The sequence below is a fragment of the Moschus berezovskii genome, chromosome 13, assembly GCF_049115385.1.
Source record: "Moschus berezovskii isolate FMDL1 chromosome 13, NW_MosBer_1.0, whole genome shotgun sequence".
In the NCBI taxonomy this organism is placed as follows: domain Eukaryota; kingdom Metazoa; phylum Chordata; class Mammalia; order Artiodactyla; family Moschidae; genus Moschus; species Moschus berezovskii.
In genome coordinates this window covers 69840288-69853366 of record NC_142472.1, presented here as the reverse complement: position 1 = coordinate 69853366, position 13079 = coordinate 69840288, and the positions used below count along the sequence as shown (strand labels likewise).

General features: G+C 41.6%; 1 long non-coding RNA gene across 2 annotated transcripts in view; it reads left to right on the top strand.

Moving 5' to 3' along the window:
- The window catches only part of LOC148775865 (uncharacterized), a 612673-nt gene that overhangs the window by 369669 nt on the left and 229925 nt on the right, over positions 1-13079 (top strand). For both annotated transcript variants that reach the window (XR_016038909.1, XR_016038908.1), the window contains exon 3: positions 9761-9973. This is a non-coding gene — a long non-coding RNA (uncharacterized LOC148775865). The remainder of the gene's footprint in view (positions 1-9760; positions 9974-13079) is intronic.

The following is a 13079-nucleotide window of genomic DNA, read 5'->3' as shown; positions in this document are numbered from 1 at the left end:
GATGCTTGCCAATCCTGAAATATGTAATCCCCACTTCATTCATCTGCTTTAGTGGTTTTACAGAATGAAATATTCAGGTTTCTAGTCAGTTGGATTTCTGAGTATCTGGAAAGTCGATCATCCTGACTAGGAAATCTTGTGATGTTTGGTGACAGCTTGGCAGAGGTTCAGGAATACTGCATGTCCCTGCCCTTTGTACAGAACAATATTCTATTTGAGCCTCCCAGGCGGCTCAGTGGTAAAGAATCCACCTGCCATTGCAGGAGATACAGGAGATGTGGATTCGATTTCCAGGTAAGGAAAATTCCCTTAAAAAGGAAATGGTAACCTGTTCTAGTATTCTTGCCTGGGAAATCCCATGGAGAGGAGAGTCTGGTGGGCTACAGTCCATGGGGTCACAAAGAGTCGGACATAACTGAGCACACAGCATACAATATTCTGTTTGGTTCCCTGTTTTTCTCCCTTTATGGAAATTTCTGGCAAAATTTCACATTATAAGCAAATATATAAAAATACATACTTTAAAGAGCTCTTGTGAGTGGGGTTTTATGGAAATAAGAAATATTCAGAAGAGCCTGGTAGGGTGTATGTTGTTTACAATGATAATTCTAGTTCCCATGAAAAGGTATGGACTTAAAAACCTAAGTTTTAATTGAGGTTCACTCTATAAAGCTGTGAAACTTTGGACAAATTAATCTAGACTTTATGCATCTGAAAATTTGGAATAATAAATAATACCTGAACCTCAAGATAATTGTAAAGCGTTTATAAAATCATGTGTGAAAGAAGCTAGCACAACACTTTTCTTTTTAAATTTACTGTATTGAAGTATAGTTGATTTATAATGATGTGTTAGTTTCTGCTGTATAGCAAAGTGACTCAGTTACACATATATATTCCTTTTCGTATTTTTCCCATTATGGTTTCATATAGGATACTGAATATAGTTCCCCATGCTATACAATAGGACTTTATTGTTTATTCATTCTATATATAATATTAATAGTTTGCATCTGATAATCCCAAATTCCTAATCCATCCCTCCTCTGCCCTGCTCATGGCAACTACAAGTCTGTTCTCTTTATCTGTAGTATGGTTTTCTTAGTAACTGCTTCGTTTATGGCAGATTTATGGTATTCATCTCCACTCAAATGATTACTCAGAGCTCAGGAAGTCCACTCAGAGCAGACAGTGAAGACAGGAATCAGAATGATAATATCCCTACCCCATTCACACAAACCAGTCCAGACATATATACACAGGTTTTCAGCCCATGCTAATGTTTCCACCACTCTTCTGTGTTTTGAACTTGATCCAGTGCTCTGCCACTGGGAAGGAGTCTGTAATAACAAATGCATGAAAAGCCCGTGAGAAATGTTAAATAACAAAGCCATTAATTGCCTCAAGGAATTAGCTGATCCTTGCTTGTTTCTGGGAAAATCAATAGTGTCTTGCCAGGTTTCCTACGTGAAGCCTTACAGAGTATTGAAGATGTTAAGATGTTAAGGTCTAGGCTTCTTTTTTTAATTTTTTTTTTCTGCCTTTGTATCCTATGTCTGAAAAAGAAATTCTGCAGATTAGCGATGTCAGCCCAGAGCAAGAATGGTATGTACATTATGTTGAAATTAATTTCTAATTCATTTCATATAAAGACTCAGCCATGTTTTATAGGGTTTGTTTTGTTTTTTTTTTTGATAGTTTGAATTCCACTTGTAGCATTTAATCTATTCATTTGATGCTGGGGATGATATACAAATTTGGCTTTATTAAAACTTGTTGCTTGAATTGGAAGCTAACTGGAGGATTTATGGCCTCTGTCAACTTGCTTTTTTAAAACATCCACTAGCAGAGTGATTTCAGTGGCCAGCATCATTGTTCTTCTCTCTCTTTTTTGGGGGGTTGAGGTGGGGGAGAGTTTAGAACTTAGAATTTATGGCAGGATTTCAGGAAGTAAGAATCACTGAGGACAACCCTCCATATCCTCCATGATGCCTGAGAGTCTATAATTAAAGTTGAATTCTTTCACTTAAGACCTTGTTTCTTGGTGAATAAGAAAATCTCTTCTACTGGCACCTCTGTTCTATTCCAGGGTTCTGGCAAACCCTCTTTTCTCAGGGGATGTTGAGTGTCATGGAGAATAATATAAGGGGCTGCCACATCACTGGAAACCCAAGTTAGCAAACTCTGGAGAAGGAGCAATCTGCCTTCTTACAACCTAGCTCCTGAGTATCTTAGTTTTCTTTCCAAGCAGGACTTCCAAGTATTGGCCAGTAGCTCTCTCTCTCTGGAGCCCAGGAAGCAGTTATCTTGTTATACATTAGTCATATCCTTCCCGCATGAGACCTGGTTTGGCCCATGAACCTGGTCCAAACAGCCACCCAGCTTTCGCCCAAGAAGTCTCCTGACTTCTGTTACTGCTTACCCCACACCCATGCCACAACAATACTGCTTTCATAAAGTAACACAGACAATTCCCTCATAGCTCAGTTGGTAAAGAATCTGCCTGCGATGCAGGAGACCCTGTTTCAATTCCTGAGTTGGGAAGATCCACTGGAAAAGGGATAGGCTACCCACTCCAGTATTCTTGGGCTTCCCTTGTGGCTCAGCTGGTAAAGAATCTGCCTGCCTCCAATGTGGGAGACCTGGGTTTGATCCCTGGGATGGGAAGGTCCCCTGGAGAAGGAAAAGGCTACCCACTCCAGTATTCTGGCCTGGAGAATTCCATGGACTGTATAGTCCAAGGGGCTGCAAAGAGTTGGACATGACTGAGCGACTTAAAACAAAAGCAAAGTAACACAGACAATGCACTATGCACAGTGTAGATGTTTAGATGTCTACACAGCCTAGATCTAAGCTAATGCTTGGATTCTACCTAGTCAGATTCCCATTTTCCCCATGTGATGACAAGGAAGCAAACTATTCCATAGTGCTACCTGTTTTATTCTCTTGATCGGTCTCTCTCCTTCCCATAGGTTTTACTACCCACAATGCTTCGCTAGTACTTACTACTTTTCCTCCAATCTTGGTGCCTTGTCCTTTTACTTCAAAATGGATTCACTTTTGATCAGCAACCTGTAATTTGAATATCATCATCAGTCTTCATGAAAATGAAGACCTGAGAGCAGATTTGGCATGATCTAATCACTACCATTGACTATGCCAAAGCCTTTGACTGTGTGGATCATAATAAACTGTGGAAAATTCTGAAAGAGATGGGAATACAAGACCACCTGACCTGCCTCTTGAGAAACCTGTATGCAGGTCAGGAAGCAACAGTCAGAACTATACATGGAACAACAGACTGGTTCCAAATAGGAAAAGGAGTACGTCAAGGCTGTATATTGTCACCTTGCTTATTTAACTTATATGCAGAGTACATCATGAGGAATGCTGGGCTGGAAGAAGCACAAGCTGGAATCAAGATTGCCGGGAGAAATATCAATAACCTCAGATATGCAGATGACACTACCCTTATGGCAGAAAGTGAAGAGGAACTCAAAAGCCTCTTGATGAAAGTGAAAGAGGAGAGTGAAAAGGTTGGCTTGAAGTTCAACATTCAGAAAACAAAGATCATGGCATCTGGTCCCATCACTTCATGGGAAATAGACGGGGAAACAGTGGAAACAGTGTCAGACTTTATTTTTTTGGGCTCCAAAATCACTGCGGATGCTGATTGCAGCCATGAAATTAAAAGATGCTTACTCCTTGGAAGGAAAGTTATGACCAACCTAGATAGTATATTAAAAAGCAGAGACATTACTTTGCCAACCAAGGTCCGTCTAGTCAAGGCAATGGTTTTTCCCGTGGTCATGTATGGATGTGAGAGTTGGACTGTGAAGAAAGCTAATCGCCGAAGAATTGATGCTTTTGAACTGTGGTGTTGGAGAAGACTCTTGAGAGTCCCTTGGACTGCAAGGAGATCCAACCAGTCCATTCTCAAGGAGATCAATCCTGGGTGTTCATTGGAAGGACTGATGCTAAGGCTGAAACTCCAATACTTTGGTCACCTTATGCGATGAGTTGACTCTCTGGAAAAGACTCTGATGCTGGGAAGGATTGGGGGCGGGAGGAGAAGGGGACGACAAAGAATGAGATGGCTGGATGGCATCACTGACTCGATGGACATGAGTTTGGGTGAACTCCGGGAGTTGGTGATGGACAGGGAGGCCTGGCGTGCTGTGATTCATGGGGTCGCAAAGAATCGGACACGACTGAGCGACTGAACTGAACTGAACTGAAGTGAACTGAATCACTACCATATAATGACTAAGAGCAGATCAAGCCCAGTATTACCAGTTCCAGGGGCTGGAAAGGCAATGGGGATTGTAATCTGAGGCAAAGACTGAGAAGTAAGTGTACTAAATTATCAGGATTCTAGAAGGGGGAATCCTATCCAATAAAACTTCCTGCAATTTGGAAATAGGCAATATCCCATACTGTCTGGTACTGTAATTATCAACCCTTTGTGACTACTGAGCACTTGAAATGTTACTAGTGCTACCGAAAAACTAAAATTCTAATTGCATTGGCTTTTAATTAATTTTAAATAGCTACATGGGTTAGTGGCTACTCCACAGGGCAGCTCATGTCTAGAGGGAAGTATACTAACTCCAAGAGGGCCAGAGGGAACACTAACACCCAGACATTCATCAGGGACTGGGGGGCAAGAAGAGATTATACTCCAAGGCAAGGTTGGCAGGAGGAAAAGAAACGGAGCAGGGAGGGAGTCATTACAAGTATGTTTTATCTAGAAAACTGGCCATTACCACTTGATTTCTTGGAGAGGTTGAGTTCTCTAACCTTTGCAGAGGGGCGCTAGACCAAAGATGTCTAGATGATCAACTTACCCTCCTTAAGGCATCAGCCAGCTTTCTCTGAAAGGTCATCTAAAGCCCAGATACCATGAAGACCAGCACTATAGCCTTGATTTCAGTCATGATTTTAGTGTACAAGGATTTCTCCTTAAACTTGAATGTTTCCAGAGGGATCTACATGGACTTATTAGTGAAAAAAATGCCTTGTTTAGAGATTTTAGCCTATAAGCTACAACGGCTTGTATTTCTAGGGTATCTATGCTTCTAGGAGAGTAGCAATCTTTATCACTCCTGTACATTAACATAAAACAGAAGATACTCAAGCTGATAGAAAAGGAATTTACTAATTGTTCATTTATTTAGCAAACATCCATATGCCCAGCACTGATCTGGGAACTGAGGATAGATGAATGATGAGACAGACGTGTCCCCTGCCCACGGGAGGGAGACAATAGGTAGTTCACAAATTAAAAAAAAGTCACATATTGATATACTTAGTAAAGAAGGCCAAAGCAAGATTAAAGGAAAACATAGTGCTGGGTTGTAGGAGGAAAACGGTATTTTACATTGAGTAGTTACATTCATCACGATAAGGCAGTATCTGAGCACAGACAAGACGTGAGGGCAGCAGGTGCCATGTACACAATGCAGGAAGACTATAGAATTCAAAAAGCAACCAGTGTTATTTGAGGCTCTAAGGATACGGTGCTTTACCATCGTCACTGCTTTCATTCAATCCCATTATAAATTTTATTTGAGTGTTTGCTTTGTATCAGACACTAGGCAGGGGACCAAGAATATAAGGACAAGTAAGTCACAGCTTTATCTTCAAGAAACTGCCAATTTCTTGGGAAGACAGATCCAAGCAAATAAACAGCCAACAATGCAGAGTAAAGGGTGTTATTTAAAAGGAGTTTATGAGACTCAAAGAAGGGACAGCTGACTGTCTAGGGTGGTTATGATGAGAATGGGCAGTCTAGAAATGGCTCTGTTTGAGGTTAGAGAAAAGAATAGAAGTTGTCTTGGTAGAATTGAAGAAAAGAAGATAATACTTCTGGCCAAGAGAGCTACATTGAGTATTTCAGTGTGGCTGGTATCCTGGTAGAAAGAGTATAAATGAGGTATTATTTGGGGGATACAAGTGGCAGGAAATAGAAAAGAAGACTGAAGTCTGACTATGTAATGTACAACTTTAAGAAATTTGCTTAATTTTTACAGGTGAGGGATTGTCAAAATGCTTTGCTTGTCCATTTGATATTTCAGGAATCCTTTATTCAATAGTGTAGGGTGTCTACCTATAAAATAGAGCTTCTGTGGCTAAATTAAGAGAAAAATGAACAAATTCCCACTCTTTCCCCCCTTGTTGGTCCATAAGCTTCCTCCGTGGAATGCTGTGGTTCCAATAGTTTGAATTGGTGGAGGGCTACTGAAGAACCATCACCTGGGAAAGATCATATTATTTTATGCTTTAGGAAGATCACTCCAATAGATCCAAGGTGGAAGAATTGAAATTGAGCAAAGCTGGAGAAAGGGAGGCTGGTTGGAAGCCTATTACAGTGCTTTACTGCTGACAGGATAATAAGGGTATGGACCAGGACAGGCGACACAAGGAGTGGGCCAGACTGATAGGAAGCTGCAGTGATGCTTGAATTTATGGAGAAGAGAAAGAAGAGTCAAGAATTTGTATTCAAGATTGATATCTAGCCGGGCAAGTGTTTGCAGCAGACAATTCAGAGCATCAGGGAAAACACAAATTTAGGGAATATCAGGATAGATAATTAAATCGTATTTGCATATCTTGAGTTTGTGGGACTGGAAGAATATTTAGGTAGATATTGAGAGGACTGATGCTAAAGCTGAAACTCCAATACTTTGGCCACCTCATGCAAAGAGTTGACTCACTGGAAAAGACTCTGATGCTGGAAGGATTGGGGGCGGGAGGAGAAGGGGACGACAGAGAATGAGATGACTGGATGGCCTCACCAACTCGATGGACATGAGTTTGAGTGAACTCTGGGAGTTGGTGATGGACAGGGAGGCCTGGCGTGCTGTGATTCATGGGGTCACAAAGAGTTGGTCATGACTGAGCGACTGAACTGAACGACTGAGCGACTGAACCGAACCGAACTGAACAGATACAATACATACAGAAAATATCTGCCTGAGATCAAGGAGACAAGTGGTGCTGAAAATACAGTGGTGAGGCTATTGGTAGCTGGACAGGCTGGCTCTAGGAAAACATGTAGAGGGAAAATGAAAAAAGCAGTAAGGACAGGAGCTTAGAGCAAAGGTCCCCAACCGTTTTGGCACTAGGAACCAGTTTCGTGGAAGACTGTTCTTCAGTGCACTGGGAGCGGGGGGTGGGGGGATGGTTTCAGGATGATTCAGACCCATTGCATTTATTGTGTACTTTATTACATCAGCTCCACCTCAGCTCATCAGGCCTTAGATCCTGAGGTTGGGGCCTTCTGGTCTAGAGCACTCAGCATTTTGAGAGGGTGAGAGAGAGGAGAACTGTGTTCTGTGACTGTATAGACATGCTGAGAGAAATTGGAGGAGACTCTGTTAGTGTAGATCTTATTATTTATTAAAAATTATTCATTCCCTCCCCACCTTTACCATGCCTCCCACCACCGCCACTCCACTAAATGAGGTATATACAGTCCCTGCTTAAGCTGATAGATCGTTAGCCAGCGTGACAAATAGGACAATGAGCAAAAGCTTTAATTATGTGTGGAATAGCTCTGCTTCTTTTGTTTCTGTCCTCCACCATGAAAACAACGCGGGCCAGATGGTATTAATAGCTAATAGTCACGGATCCCAAAATAAGGAGACACATGGTGCCCAGTCAAACCATAACCCACATGCAACCTTCATGTCATGTGAGCAAGAAATACATATTTGTTGTGTAAGTCATTGATTTTGAGGGTTATTTATTGCGACAGCAAAAACTGACCAATATTGCAATATTAAGGGTGTTGTAGGGAGGGAAATAGCAAGATAGCATGAAGGAGGAGGAGGGATCAAGAACAGATGTCACACAGTTTGGGAATTGACATCAGCTAGGGAAACCAGTAAGCGACAAATGTGAGTACTTACGAGAAGCCTGATACATATCCAGAAACAGGGCTTGGCCTGAGCTAGACAATGGAGTTTATCTTGGACAATCCCCCTCTTGATTACCCAATCCCTCCCTCAGTTCAGTTCAGTCACTCAGTCGTGTCCGACTCTCTGCAACCCCATGAATCACAGCACGCCAGGCCTCCCTGTCCATCACCAACTCCCGGAGTTCACTCAAACTCATGTCCATCGAGTCGGTGATGCCATCCAGCCATCTCATTCTCTGTCGTCCCCTTCTCCTCCCACCCCCAATCCTTCCAGCATCAGAGTCTTTTCCAGTGAGTCAACTCTTCGCATGAGGTGGCCAAAATAAGAGTTTCAGCTTTAGCATCAGTCCTTCCAATGAACACCCAGGACTGATCTCCTTTCAAATGGACTGATCTCCTTGCAGTCCAAGGGACTCTCAAGAGTCTTCTCCAACACTGTCTCTTCAGAAACAATTTTTTTCTTTACTCGGTAACCCATCCTTTGTATTAGGGTCTCCCGGAGAGTCAAAAGACTTTGAATCTAAATGATGTTCAGATTCTATGAAACAACAGAGAGTGAATACAGGTGCCTTTAATCACATAGCAAACTTCCCAGAAGGATGTTCTGCCCTTGGTAGAATTCCTGATTACTTGAGCTTAATGGAGTCTTATTTTTTCATATCTGTTTAAGATAATACAAAACCTGAAGGGTTAACCAAGCTGTATACATTTTATCTAATCACACTTTATGAAATGAGTGCTCACATTCTGTAAACAGGGCATGCTGACTAGAAGGCCAATAGCTTGTGCCTATCTGCAGAGGACAGTTGTTGTGAACTTAAGGTTTAAGGTTCGTATCTGGGCTCAGCAAATCCCTAGATTTGTAAATTGAAACATAATACTTAACTCTCTGTACCTCAGTTTGCTTTTTTATGGTGAAAAAGAAGAATATCTTTTGCATTTTTTGACAGTAGTCAAATCAGAAAATTGCTTGAGAAGCACTTAGCACAGTGTTTGGTACATAGTTAGCCCTCAATAAATGTTAGCTGTTAATATATTGGTATTATTATTATTCCCACTCTGTTTTGAAAATTTACTTTGTCTAAGTAGTGGGAGTCACAACTGAACTCTAACCTGGGATTTAGATGTGTTTGGCCATGATATAGTAGGGTGGTTGCCAGGAATCAATTTGAATGTGGGTTTTTAGTGAGATGAGAATGAGAGACTTCATTCTGTACTGACAAAATTAGTTGAAGAAGATAGCTTGGCGTCTCTCCCAGAGAGTGGTTCCCTGTCATGGCCCAGTACAGGCCAGCCTGACCGACCTAATTCTGAGAATTGAAAACTGTTGTATGGTTTCTCCAGTAGTCATGTATGGATGTGAGAGTTGAACTATAAAGAAATCTGAGCACCGAAGAATTGATGCTTTTGAACTGTGGTGCTGGAGAAGACTCTTGAGAGTCCCTTGGACTGCAAGGAGATCCAACCAGTCCATTCTAAAGGAGATCAGTCCTGGGTGTTCATTGGAAGGACTGATGTTGAAGCTGAAACTCCAATACTTCGGCCATCTGATGCGAAGAGCTGACTCACTTGAAAAGACCCTGATGCTGGGAGAGACTGAAGGCAGGAAGAAAAGGGGACGACTGAGGATGAGATGGTTGGATGGCATCACTGACTCCATGGACATGAGTTTGAGTAAACTCCGGGAGTTGGTGATGGACAGGGAGGCCTGGCTTGCTGCAGTCCATGGGGTCGCAAAAAGTCAGACACAACTGACCGACTGAACTGAACTGATCCATTGAGAGAAGGGATATACCCTAAATCCGTGTGGCTTCTCATGAGGTGCTCTTTTTTTCACAGGGAATTCTTCTGGATATGAAGTTAAAAAATCCGAGTTCACCTGAGAATCTGACCCAGGCAGTGTGAGGAGCTTTCTCCATCCTTCAGTCTGGAACAGCGGCTCCAACCTAGAAAACACGCTGCTCATGTGCTCCACACTGACCTCCAGGCAGCTCAGGCAAGAGCAACCCTGCAGTGAACACAGCCTCCTCCTTGGCATGACTGGCTGCAGAGGTAAGACTTGCTTCTCAATGGTTCTTGGACAGTGGACACAGTGATGAGGGGTTAAAGCAGAAGACTATGGAAAGATTATTTGGGAATTACTATAAGTTTCCTCTGAGACAAAAGTGGATAAGTATTATAAGTTGTGTGTTAGTCACTCACTTAAGTTCAGTCGCTCAGTCATGTCCGAATCTTTGTGACCCCATGAATCGCAGCATGCCAGGCCTCCCTGTCCATCACCAACTCCTGGAGTTCACTCAAACCGACCTCCATCAAGTCGGTGATGCCATCCAACCATCTCATTCTCTGTCTTCCCCTTCTCCTCCTGCCCCCAATCCCTCCCAGCATCAGAGTCCAATGAGTCAACTCTTCGCATGAGGTGGCCAAAGTATCGGAGTTTCAGCTTTAGCATCAGTCCTTCCAATGAACACCCAGGATTGATCTCCTCTAGAATGGACTGGTTGGATCTCCTTGCAGTCCAAGGGACTCTCAAGAGTCTTCTCCAACACCACAGTTCAAACACATCAATTCTTCGGCAATTAGCTTTTTTCACAGTCCAGTTCTCACATCCATACATGACCAGTGGAAAAACCATAGCCTTGACTGGCCTGACCTTAGTTGGCAAAGTAATGTCTCTGCTTTTTAATATGCTATCTAGGTTGGTCATAACTTTCCTTCCAAGGAGTAAGCGTCTTTTAATTTCATGGCTGCAATGACCATTTACACTGATTTTGGAGCCCCAAAAAATAAAGTCTGACACTGTTTCCACTGTTTCCCCATCTATTTCCCATGAAGTATTGGGACCAGATGCCATGATCTTTGTTTTCTGAATGTTGAGCTTTAAGTCAACTTTTCCACTCTCCTCTTTCACTTTCATCAAGAGGCTCCATAGTTCCTCTTCACTTTCTGCCATAAGGGTGGTGTCATCTGCATATCTGAAGTTATTGATATTTCTCCCGGCAGTCTTGATTCCAGCTGGTGCTTCTTCCAGCCCAGCGTTCCTCATGATGTACTCTGCATATAAGTTAAATAAGCAGGGTGACAATATACAACCTTGACGTACTCCTTTTCCTATTTGGAACCAGTCTGTTGTTCCATGTCCAGTTCTAACTGTTGCTTCCTGACCTGCATACAGGTTTCTCAAGTGGCAGGTCAGGTGGTCTAGTACTCCCATCTCTTTTAGAATTTTCCACAGTTTATTGTGATCCACAGAGTCAAAGGCTTTGGCATAGTCAATAAAGCAAAAATATATGTTTTTCTTGAACTGTCTTGCTTTCTCCATGATCCAGCAGATGTTGGCAATTTGATCTCTGGTTCATCTGCCTTTTCTAAAACCAGCTTGAACATCTGGACGTTCACAGTTCATGTATTGCTGAAGCCTGGCTTGGAGAATTTTGAGCATGACTTTACTAGCGTGTGAGATGAGTGCAATTGTGTGGTAGTTTGAGCATTCTTTGGCATTGCCTTTCTTTTGGATTGAAATGAAAACTGACCTTTTCCAGTCCTGTGGCCACTGCTGAGTTTTCCAAATTTGCTGGCATATTGAGTGCAGCACTTTTACAGCATCATCTTTCACAGCATCATCTTTCAGGATTTGAAATAACTCAACTGGAATTCCATCACCTCCACTAGCTTTGTTCGTAGTGATGCTTTCTAAGGCCCACTTGACTTCACATTCCAAGATGTCTGGCTCTAGGTCAGTGATCACACCATCGTGATTATCTTGGTCATGAAGATCTTTTTTGTACAGTTCTGTGTATGCTTGCCACCTCTTCTTAATATCTTCTGCTTCTGTTAGGTCCATACCATTTCTGTCCTTTATCGAGCCCATCTTTGCATGAAATGTTCCCTTGGTATCCCTAAATTTCTTGAAGAGATCTCTAGTCTTTCCTATTTGTTGTTTTCCTCTATTTCTTTGCATTGATCACTGAGGAAGGCTTTCTTATCTCCCCTTGCTATTCTTTGGAACTCTGCATTCAAATGGGTATACCTTTCCTTTTCTCCTTTGCTTTTCGCTTCTCTTCTTTTCACAGTTATTTGTAAGACTTCCCCAGACAGCCATTTTGCTTTTTTGCATTTCTTTACCATGGGGATGGTCTTGGTCCCTGTCTCCTGTACAATGTCACGAACCTCCGTCCAGAGTTCATCAGGCACTCTATCAGATCTAGTCCCTTAAATCTATTTCTCACTTCCACTGTATAATCATAAGGGATTTGATTTAGGTCATATCTGAATGGTCTAGTGGTTTTCCCTACTTTCTTCGATTTAAGTCTGAATTTGGCAATAAGGAGTTCATGATCTGAGCCACAGTCAGCTCCTGGTCTTGTGTTTGCTAACTGCATAGATATAGCTCATTCTATAATTCAGATTGTTGAATTCCTTGTCCTTCTGAGGAAATCGTGTGGTTTTTTTTACCTTCAGATAATAAGCAGAATGATGTAACTGTCCTTCTCTTTCTTTGTATTTCAGAAAATCTCAAACACATTCAGAAAAAAAAAAATTATAGCAGCTGTGTAATCCCTTACAGAATACATCTCTTTGTTTTATTTTCCTCCATGTCATGACCCACTCCCTAATTTATCTTTGCCTTGGTACAGTATTTTTTTAATTTTTAATTTATATTTTATCATGTTATTGTGTTTCTGCCATAAATCACCTCAAATTCTTTTTTTTAGAATGAGTCAGAGTACATGTAAATAAGTGAATAAATAAATGCGTAGAAGCACAATTCAGGATTCTTTATACTATAGCATTCTATTACAAAACCCTCTATTACAGTTGGGCATTATTACAGGAACATTTCCATCTCATTACAGAATAAATTGACTAAATGTACAGAAGGTCTGGCTTGAACAAAAATTATATGCAGGGCACCTGTTAAAAGCTACTGCCTATGAAAACTTCTGATTTCCAGATGGGAAATGGCAATATAATTTATGATTTATGATTCATGGAATTGCTTTTTTAAGGATGAGTACCTCTCTGGCAGATAAAGTTTAATCGTCCTCCAAGGAATGTTCTTATTTTTTTGGCCACACATGTTATGTATTGTAATCCTCCATTTCATAGTCAACAAAATTTGTGTTTGAGAGGTCACTGCTCATAGTTATACAGCACG